Source organism: Manduca sexta, chromosome 6 (assembly GCF_014839805.1).
Source record: "Manduca sexta isolate Smith_Timp_Sample1 chromosome 6, JHU_Msex_v1.0, whole genome shotgun sequence".
Taxonomy (NCBI): domain Eukaryota; kingdom Metazoa; phylum Arthropoda; class Insecta; order Lepidoptera; family Sphingidae; genus Manduca; species Manduca sexta.
In genome coordinates, this window is record NC_051120.1 from 7937534 (window position 1) to 7947500 (window position 9967).

The 9967-nt window shown below is 35.9% G+C and overlaps 1 non-coding gene across 1 annotated transcript; it reads right to left on the reverse strand.

Moving 5' to 3' along the window:
* Positions 1–5352: 5352 nt before the first annotated feature.
* On the reverse strand, positions 5353–5425 carry Trnaf-gaa. Its single transcript has one exon. It is a non-coding gene; the product is annotated as a tRNA-Phe (tRNA).
* Positions 5426–9967: the final 4542 nt, after the last annotated feature.

The following is a 9967-nucleotide window of genomic DNA, read 5'->3' on the forward strand; positions in this document are numbered from 1 at the left end:
GGATATACACAGGCTGATCTGGAACGCGACACTTACGTGAGCCACTATGACGGGTTTTAACATCTTGTGTACGGTGGTCACTGTGCGGGCGGATATATAAAATATCCTTCGACCAGCAAAACTTAGCCGCATGTACCTCATATATAATGTAAAATATCTAGCAGTTCTCACCAATCTTAAACCATCAATTGATGCGCTCGAACTAACATTAGTTTAAAAAAACTCAGTAAAGACATCTACAAATTGAACATCTATAGAATTACACCGTCCGAGAATAAGGACAAAAGAACGGACGATCGACTTATCATCTCCGAAGGTTTGTCTAACAAAGAGCTTAACTTTTAATTGGACCCTAAATCTGAGATATTTGGAAACGAGGCGTCCTTTGTTTCCCTTAATTCCCGTTCACCTGGTACAATTTTCTTTAAGAACCCTTTGAAGTTAGGAATTTATAAAGTTTTCTAGCAAGTATTTTATTTTGCCTGTTTTATATTGCGAGATGTAGTAAATAAGAGATATTTTTGAAAGGAACAATGTTATATCGCAGTATTTTACGTGTACGTACGTTTATTTTACGTGTGTAACCGGAAGACGCAGTGTAGACAGGCCCCCCACGAGATGGACCGATGACCTGGTGAGGGTCGCCGGAGTCCGTTGGATGAGGGCGGCCTAGAACCCTATGGCGCTCAATGAGGAAGACCTATGTCCAGCAGTAGACGATTCCCGGCTGAAAGTAATGAAAAAAATTTACGTGTAGTACAGTCACTTGGTTAGTGCAGTTTGAAGTTGGTCACGTGTTTTGCTGGTGGTATACCTGTTTGATATCTCTCTGCATAACGTAACATTACATTACATAAATGTGTTCCGGGATCAGTGTTTGTGATTGTGTCTACTGCCAAGGTGTAATCATCTCTCGTCAGTCGACATTCTATTTGACCCCGCTCCACTTACCATCAGGTACAGTGAAGTCATTGTGCCGTGCCCATCCAAAAAATTCGGACGGATTTTCAATTAATTGGAAGGAAGCTAAAAATATTTTTCCCCGAATAGACCCATTTAAAGCTAATAAATATTAAAACAATATCCAAATTTAATACCGGTTTCATTTTTCCTCATAAACAGGATATCTATTAGGGGAAGGAGCCATGTTTATTAAGGATATATCGGCACGCGCGTCACGTCAGAGATCGGCCTTTATCACGATACATGGCCGATATATCGTTATTACCAATATCGGATCGGATCGCTTTCATATGAATGTTATTCACTTTTAATATTATTGGGAATGTTATTGGATTGGTGTAGTAGACTTTTTATATAAATCTAATTGCTTTTTCCGATCTATCTCATTAATAGACTTATTAGAACGAATTTTTTCTTGACATGCTTACACATTTATAAGTATGTCAAAAAATTCTTCGTCGTGATCATTAACGTTATAGGTTTAGGTCATCACCTATTTTGATTGGTTCATTCTCAGAATCAGATTGGAAAACGGCTGTTAATGTAATATGCCCGTTCTTTAATCGCCATAACCACACAAAGAGTAGTAAAAAAAACAGGCACATCACGCCAGTATCCACAAAGGAGTAGGCAGGGGTGCGACAAGAACAAGTAATTGTCGCCTGTGTGTTCCCTCCCATGATGTGATGGCGATAGCACCATCGGACACAAATTCCTAACTCCGGGCTAATAGAGCACTAAACCCAACATCACTGCCCGATCCGGGATTTGAACTTGGAGCCTCAAAGTCTCGGACCGCACACAATATAACCACCGAGGTAGTGGTAACAATAATAATATATATTTGTCGGGACATACTTAATATGTATGTATGAAAAATACGTCGTGTAAAAGCGGTGATAGCCTAGTTGAGCTTGGAACGGACTGCCAAGACGAACGTCCGCAGGTCCAAATCCCAAGGGCACACAACTCTGATTTTTCTAAAATCATGTGTGTATTCTTTGTGAATTATCATTCGCTTTAAAGGTGAAGGAAAAACCTCGTGAGGAAACCTGCACATCTGAGAAGTTCTCTATAGGGATTTAGAAGGTGTGTGCAGTCTACCAATCCGCACTAGGCCAGCGTGGTGGACTAAGGCCTAATCCCTTTCAGTAGTAGAGGAGGCCCGTGCCCAGCAGTGGGACAGCATATAATACACGGCTGATATTATTATTTTATTATTATACGTCATGTATTAAAATATACTTGTAAGTTTGTTACAATACTATCCATAATTGTCAGTTGAGCCATAGTTTTATTTCTCCTATACACACACACACACCCAACATTGATGATCCCGACGTGTTTTGTAAGTAATCTGTGCAGCACACTTAGTACAATTAACCATATATCACATCACACCCACAATCGATGCATTGGTTGAACCTCCATTAAATTTATTATAACAGAACGAGACTGTGTTACGTGCATTTTAAAAAAGATTACATATACTTAACAAGGATGTTTTTATATTAACGATACTTTAAACAAGAAGCTACCATTTTGCTAATGAGAAAGAAAGAGAAACTATTTGTAGTAACGCACTAGCATTGACGAACCCAAGAACTTCTCTAGGGTACCAACCCTACCCAATTTTCAGGAGAAAAAAACGGCGAATTCTATGAAAAACCTGCATCACGCGAGGCCTCTGTGAGCCTAGAACTGCCCCTTCTCCCTTTGCTTTGCTCATGCGCAATATTTATCTATAAATCTACCATAACTGCTAAAATACCAAAATACTATTTATTTCAATGAATATTCTAATATGCAAAGGAGAGTGACGTCGCATATCAAACACACGCTATCTAGACGGCATGCTTCGCAATAAATCTTTATATGACATCGTCTAGACATATAAATGTTAACTTATCGAATAAATTTACATATTTAGTTGTATTTCGAGCATTTTTGATAGGGCTTGACATATACTTATATTAGAATATCTAGACGTCTAGAAAAGAGGTGAAGAAATGTCGCAACGTAATTGTGAAATTCTGAGTTTGATTCCCAGGTTGAGCAACTAAAATTGATGTCTATGTACTCGATATGCAGTCAATGGTGTGTACAATCTTTGAGATCGAATCCCGGGTTAGGCAGTAATATTGGGTTTATCTGCTCAGTTGGGCTCTGGAATTTGGTTCCGGTATAGCAATAGGCTCCCCTGATTCATATCTTGGGACGGGACACACTTGGCGAAAATTAGGCACCCTATTTGCACCTCTGCCTACCTCTTCGAAGATCAAGGCGTTATGTGTATTTGTTTTATGTTCGTAATGGCGATTCCCTATCATCTCTCTACCATTCCTTAGATTAATATAAACAAGGCGAAGTTTTTGTACTAGAGATTATAAGATAGAGAAATATAGATGAGGAACAACAATGGCATACAATTCATAGTAAATTTATCTCTAAACCGAGCGGTTATTGCAGCGGCGCGCGACCACGACTGTTCCCACTGTAATAATATCTACTTGGGCAAGTTAGTTTTAGCTTAGAGTACTTATTTCAAGCTATGATTTAATAGGAATTGTGCTATAGTTGTTTAATTGTTTTATGTACGACTAGCTTTTGCCTGCAACTCTGCTCGAATTAAAAGATTTTTGGGATAAAAGTAGCAAAAAGTATTGTAGCTTCTTATGAGTTAATTTATTTTCCATATAAGTTTAGTAGTTCTTGAGATTAGCGTATTCAAACAAACAAACTCTTTAGCTTTGTACAGGGTCATTTTGACATTGCGTTACTAAATGAAACATACTTACCTACTTGGAACTAACACTTTACAAAAGTTACTTGAGCCATAGATGTAAAATGAAAAGATGTAAGTCTCGAACAAAATAAATATTAATTAAAAGTAATTATTTTAATTTTACGCGCCCTAATGCTACTACTACTACTATTACTCTAAGAAAATTCATCGCAGCGGTACTTTCAGTCTGAAATACACAAATGATCAAAAAATTAGAAAACCAAAACCAGGATTTTGATGAAAATATTCGTTATTAATGGATGGTTTTTGGCACAATGTAAACAAAGGTGATGACGAGTATGTGGTTTCATTTAGTAACGCAGTGTCAAAATGATCGTGTATATTAGTCAAATACAACTTTTCTTATTCCAATATAATAACTTTTCAACCTAACCTCTTCCAAAATCAGGGTTCAATAAAGATTACCTTCTACAATCGTTATCGCTAATAGAAAAAAAAATCAGAGAATGCCATCCTAGAGATAGGTGTAGAAAGACACAGTCTGCAATGCACACAAAATTCTTAAGTTATCTCTCTCCAGTCAGTCATTTTTTAAGGATTCTAAATTAATTTCATTGTGTTATCTTAAATTGTAATGCGGTTGAAACAACTTCAATAATCTTAGCAAGCTAAATGCAACTGAACTTTGCTGTACAAAGCCTCTGAAGCAATTTAAAGAAACTAACTACAGAACACGAAAGTATTTAAATTCTAATTACAAGTTGTTTTTCCCAGCTCCTTCATATTTACGAGCAAGTTTACAAATTGTCTGAGAAGTAAAATTTTCAACAAGTGCTGTTAAATTTATTTCTTGCAAAAACGTTGGCAAGTTTTTCGTTTAAACAAATCGTTTGCATGCATTTATGGAGATTGATTTCGTTTATGTTTAACAGGTGTTGAGTTTTAGTAACGTTCATTTTAATTCGTAAACATTATTTATAGAGTTTGGTTGCTAAATATATTACTATAGTGTTAGGGACTTGCCCAATGAAGGTGGTGGGCAAGTCCCTAACACTATAGTAATAGTTACCTTTCGAATTTGATCTTTCACCGCATCTTATACCGGTGAAAGATCAAATTCGAAAGGTAACCTGAAATAACTTATAGGTTCTAATAATATGCATAAATACAGTCATTTTTTTTTTCTAATCATAATTAAACTTTACATAAATTACGAAACGGAAACCAGTAGGAATTGAGTTTTATGGACCCTGCACCATTGATAGGATGCCAGTTGTCACCATCTATCCTGAACGACCTAACGCTGGATCGTAAGATCTGTGAGCCCAACATAACTGTCTGTTTCCCATTATAGGAATCGATATTCGCGCTTTACCCGCGCAAAAATATCCAAATCATACCCTTCGGGCCTTAAACTAGCGAAATAGATTTAAAGATGTAGGACCATATTAAATAAATTTCGATCATAAATAAATTTAGATGCTCGATCTGAAGGTAGATAGTGACCTCACTGATTTTAAACAGTTCGAAAGATACTTTTTTTTAAAATAAAATCAAAACAACGGTTGTCGGATATTGACGGTAATGTCATAATCGTCACGCATTTAAGACTTTTTCAAAACTATACCAAAATGTAACCTCCTTGCCGAAACCCGGGATTGAACCAGGGACCTTTAGATCTTCAGTCTAACGCTCTCCCAACTGAGCTATTTCGGCTGTAACCACGCAGCCAAATTAAACTTCCTTTAGATTCGATACTTATTTCTTCTTACAGGTAATTGTAGGCTATAATCCATTTTAAAGAAATAAAACCACGATCAGTCCATTATTAAGCTGTATTTTTTTTTGATATTATTTCAATCGACTTTTAGAAACTTAATTTCAATATAAACGTCGAAAACCAAAATTTAAGTTTGGTCCTTCGAGCCGGATACGAGTACTTTAAAACATACTTTAATCATAGAAAAATACAGCGAATTATTTTTCAATGTACTAGGAGCCATGTAATATTCAATTGTTGGTACTGTGCTAACCCCAATTTGCGAAGTTGGTGTGTTTAAATATTCAAGAGTGCAGAAGGCGGAAGTCGTGAGGGAACTTGCACGATGTGCTAACTGGTGTGTTTGGCACACCACCTATTTAAACTCGGTGGAAGGTACAGGAGACAGCGATGAAGATACATCAATTTTATACATCTCTACCAATTTGATGAGGTTTCTTGGCTTCGGTGAAAGTTAAACGCGGTTTGTTTTAAATTCCTTTGTAAAATTATAAATTAGCATTTACTTTTATATGTGAAGGGCTAAATATAAAAAAAATAAATGGAATTCATAATCAGTTCAGGAATTAAGGAGAGCATTAAAGCTCACAATACCGTATCACCAAACATAATGTAACATTTTTTATCGCTCATTTTCTCATTCTAGTATTAAACTCGCGATTTCATGTGTCACAGTCAACTAGCCCAAGCATTTAAAATACAATTAATGGCTAATCATAAACATCTATTAATTAGAAAGCTTAATTCCTCTCAACTTTATTATACTTTCCAGTCATTCTCCTATAACTTGTACCACAAGAGGCCACTCATTGCACGCTGTCCTCTCGCGTACTATTTATTTCAAGAATAGCCCCCGTTCTTGGTGTTTAGACAGTAAAACCTGTTAATAAGTAAAGCCAGTGCATTCCCGCCTCGCAAATGCATAATTTTAAAAGCGGATCTTTCCTGTTTTATGGGGAACGTGCTGGAAAATGCTCGAATGAGATTACATTGAATTTTGTATTCTTGTCTAGTAATTGTAAGAGCTATTTTAGAAGTAATCAATAATTTACTAATAAATGTAAATGTTTGAGATGTATGTATATTTGTTAAAAGTAATCGTAAAAATCGGTCGACGGATTTGGATAAGTTTCGTGAGGAAATAGACCACCTCTTAGACTGATAAATAGACCTTTTATCTCTGAAAAATATACAGATAGAAATTAATTACAACGGCAGCAATATCGTCCAAATGGACAACTTTGATTGGGAGTCGAAACAAATATTCCGTTCCAACCCAACCTAACCTAACCTAACTTGCCAAGAACTCTCGCATATAAGAGACTACAAATATCCAATTATTGCATAAATATTCAAAGTATGCAAAATACTATAACCTCAAAACATACTTTGCTTTATTAATTTTGAAATATCGTAAAAACCACATATCGTAGTTTTGAGCAGTAGTTAACCCTGTGCTGCATAAGGAAACTCATCTAAAGTTATGATACCATTAAACTTGACTTAATTAAAGACCAAACGCACTTTATGTTACTCGTAAACCGCATCGATCCAGGTCATACATATACAATCCAGGTGGGGATATTGTTGGAAGAAAGGATAGAGAGGCGTCTATCGATTGTAGATTTCAGTCGAGATTAGATCATCGTGTGAGTAATATCTATATTATATTAGTACTTGGATTATATTCTTTCTCCCAATTTAATCAAAATCAAGTCAGCGTTTTTACAAGGTCAGAAACCGCCGATAATTATTGTTGGCACATAAATGGTTTGTTTTGAATGTCAACGAATATAATATAGGCCGTATTTTATCTTAGTAATGTCTAAACAAAAGTGTTTTATTCTAGTACGCTGACGGAGTATTTAATAAATAAATTTTACCTTACATTAATGCATCTATTATAACCTCAAAACATAAAGTCGTTTGCTGTCCGTTCAAGTATTATTGTTGACGTTTGAAATGCTTATTTCAATGAATATTCAGATGTTATCTTCCATTCGCTTCCAAAATCATTCGGTTTGAGAGGAATAAATTTTAATTGTTTATGTATATTGCGGAAGCACTTTTTTTATGCAATATCCTATCAAGATTAGGATTAGGTACCCATAGAGAGCAAATAAACAAGCAGTTCAGTCAGTATAATAAAATTATTTACAGTCAGAGAACGACTTATAAATTGTTAATTTTAGGAGAAAAAGACCTGGAGGTGGGTGATAATGCTATCTCAGACACCAACCTAAATAACTCAAAATTGGCCGTGGTAGACAATGCAAAATTGACTTCAAACAACGCCAATAGTAAAGCCATTTCAATAAAAGTCACTTGCACAAAAACCCAATAAGTAAATAATAATTAAAAGCAGTGTTAATTAAGTATACACCCACACCGGTATTCGGGGACATTCCCTAATGATCCCCTTAATTGCTGCCTGTAATTATAATGCGGGAACTTTATAAACTAATTGATGGAAATAATTGAGTAATCAAAAGGATATTCGTAGCGTGATTAATCTGTATTTTGGTAGGTCTAGGTTTTGATGATATTGTGAGAGGAGTGAATTGTAGGTATTATCTGACTAGAAGAATAAAAAACCTTTCAATTCAGATTATTTAAATAATGGAACTAACTTGTTGTAATGACAAAGTAAATTTAAAAAAAAGCATAAATGGTGCCCCCTGGCAGGTTTTTTATTTTACTGGTTAAACTATACATATACATTTCCCGGTTGCCACGGTGGCGTAGTTATAATTTTACACGATACCAGTACGACTACCGCGCAAAGTCCTGGGTTTCAATCTCGAGTCGGGCCAAAATAATTGTAACTGGGTTTTTCCAACTTAAAAATTACTCAATTGCAGCTCGGAGTCAGGAAGTTGGCTTTGTGATACCCCTGTGCTTCGGAAAGTACGTAAAACCCTTGGTCCTGCGCCTGATCTCTCTCCGATCATGTCGTCTTACCGGACTATTAGACTGAAGGAACAAAGAGTGCACCTATGTATTGCGCACGCACTTCTGCATGATTATATCTCGTGCGTACTAAGTTGATGTCCGTTGAGATTGACCGCAGTGGCCGAAATTCATATACATTATACATATATGTGTTCCCCTAGTTCTTTGACTTCCTTCTTCAAATGAGGCTTAAAAAGAATGCTCCCCTCCCTATAGGCAACGGCTTGTTGTGCCTCTGGCAATGCAATGTCCATGGGGGGCGGATGCTGCTTACCATCAGGCGGACGCTTGCTCGTTTGTACACGTATTTGTGTTCCTTAATACGTTCCAGACAGATTTCCTTTTGGGATATGTAGATTTTTGTTTTTTTTCTTTACAGAAAATAAGAACAATGCGTGCAGTTTGTAAATGACAACTCAATTGGTACATAGATCAGAATGTAATTCAAATGTAAGTTTTGTATAAAATTCAAATGACCTTATATAAAAATTCAAAGTAGATCCATAGTACATCATAAAAGACCAACGTAATCTTTAGAAAGTTAATACTTGAAACAATACCTAAAATAGCTACCAGATTCATTAATTTCTTCGTAGTTCGCTTTTAGTTCATTTGTGATTCAGAAGCTTGGAATTAACAAGTGGAACTTCGTTTAATTAAAAACATTTTAAAAAGCCAAAGATTCGCTTATTTTTACAAACTTAAAATATTCCTCATTTGTGATAATTATTTAACTATTACTAGTGATCCTCCGGTAGTCGAAATTCGACCGTCGAAATTGTTCTAGAACCTCCGTAGTTCAAGTACAATTAAAAAAATGTCTTATGATTATTCAAAAATAAGTGCTATGTGAAAAACACATTCTCTGAATTTATTCGTATTATCATTATTTTTACTACATAAATATACTGCCTCGGTGGCGTAGTTGTAGGTATGATCCCTGGGTTGTGCAAATTGATAATGTTTTTTTTTCTCTGTATCAGCCCGGAGTCTGGAATTTATGCCTGATATAACGATAGGCTTATACATTAAACAGTCTTACCCGAGTCTTTATAAGTATATTTTGCATTTTTTTTTTATTGCTTTGAATGACGAGACGATCATGCCGTTCGCCTAAAGGCAAGCAATATAACCGACCATAAACAGTAGTGACACCATCCAACATCTTGAATTACAAAGTATTGTTTGGTATTCCACTGCGCTCGCCATCCTGAGACATGAGATGTTCAGTCTCATTATGTACAGTAGTTACACTGGCTACAATGTCCTTCAAACCGGAATACAACAGTGACCACACACTGCTGCTTGGCCTTTGAAATAGACATAGCGGTGGTACCTACCCAGGCGGACTCTCACGTATGAGAGACCTATCACCATCTAAAGTACTTATTTCATACCGGTATATATTATATTCATATTTCATTTACTTTCATATATTCCTTAAGTGTTCAGTTATCCACGTTCGTAAAACTTTAATCTAAGCGTTAAGTCATCTCGCGTGGAAGCCTTAAAATTTATAAAGCATC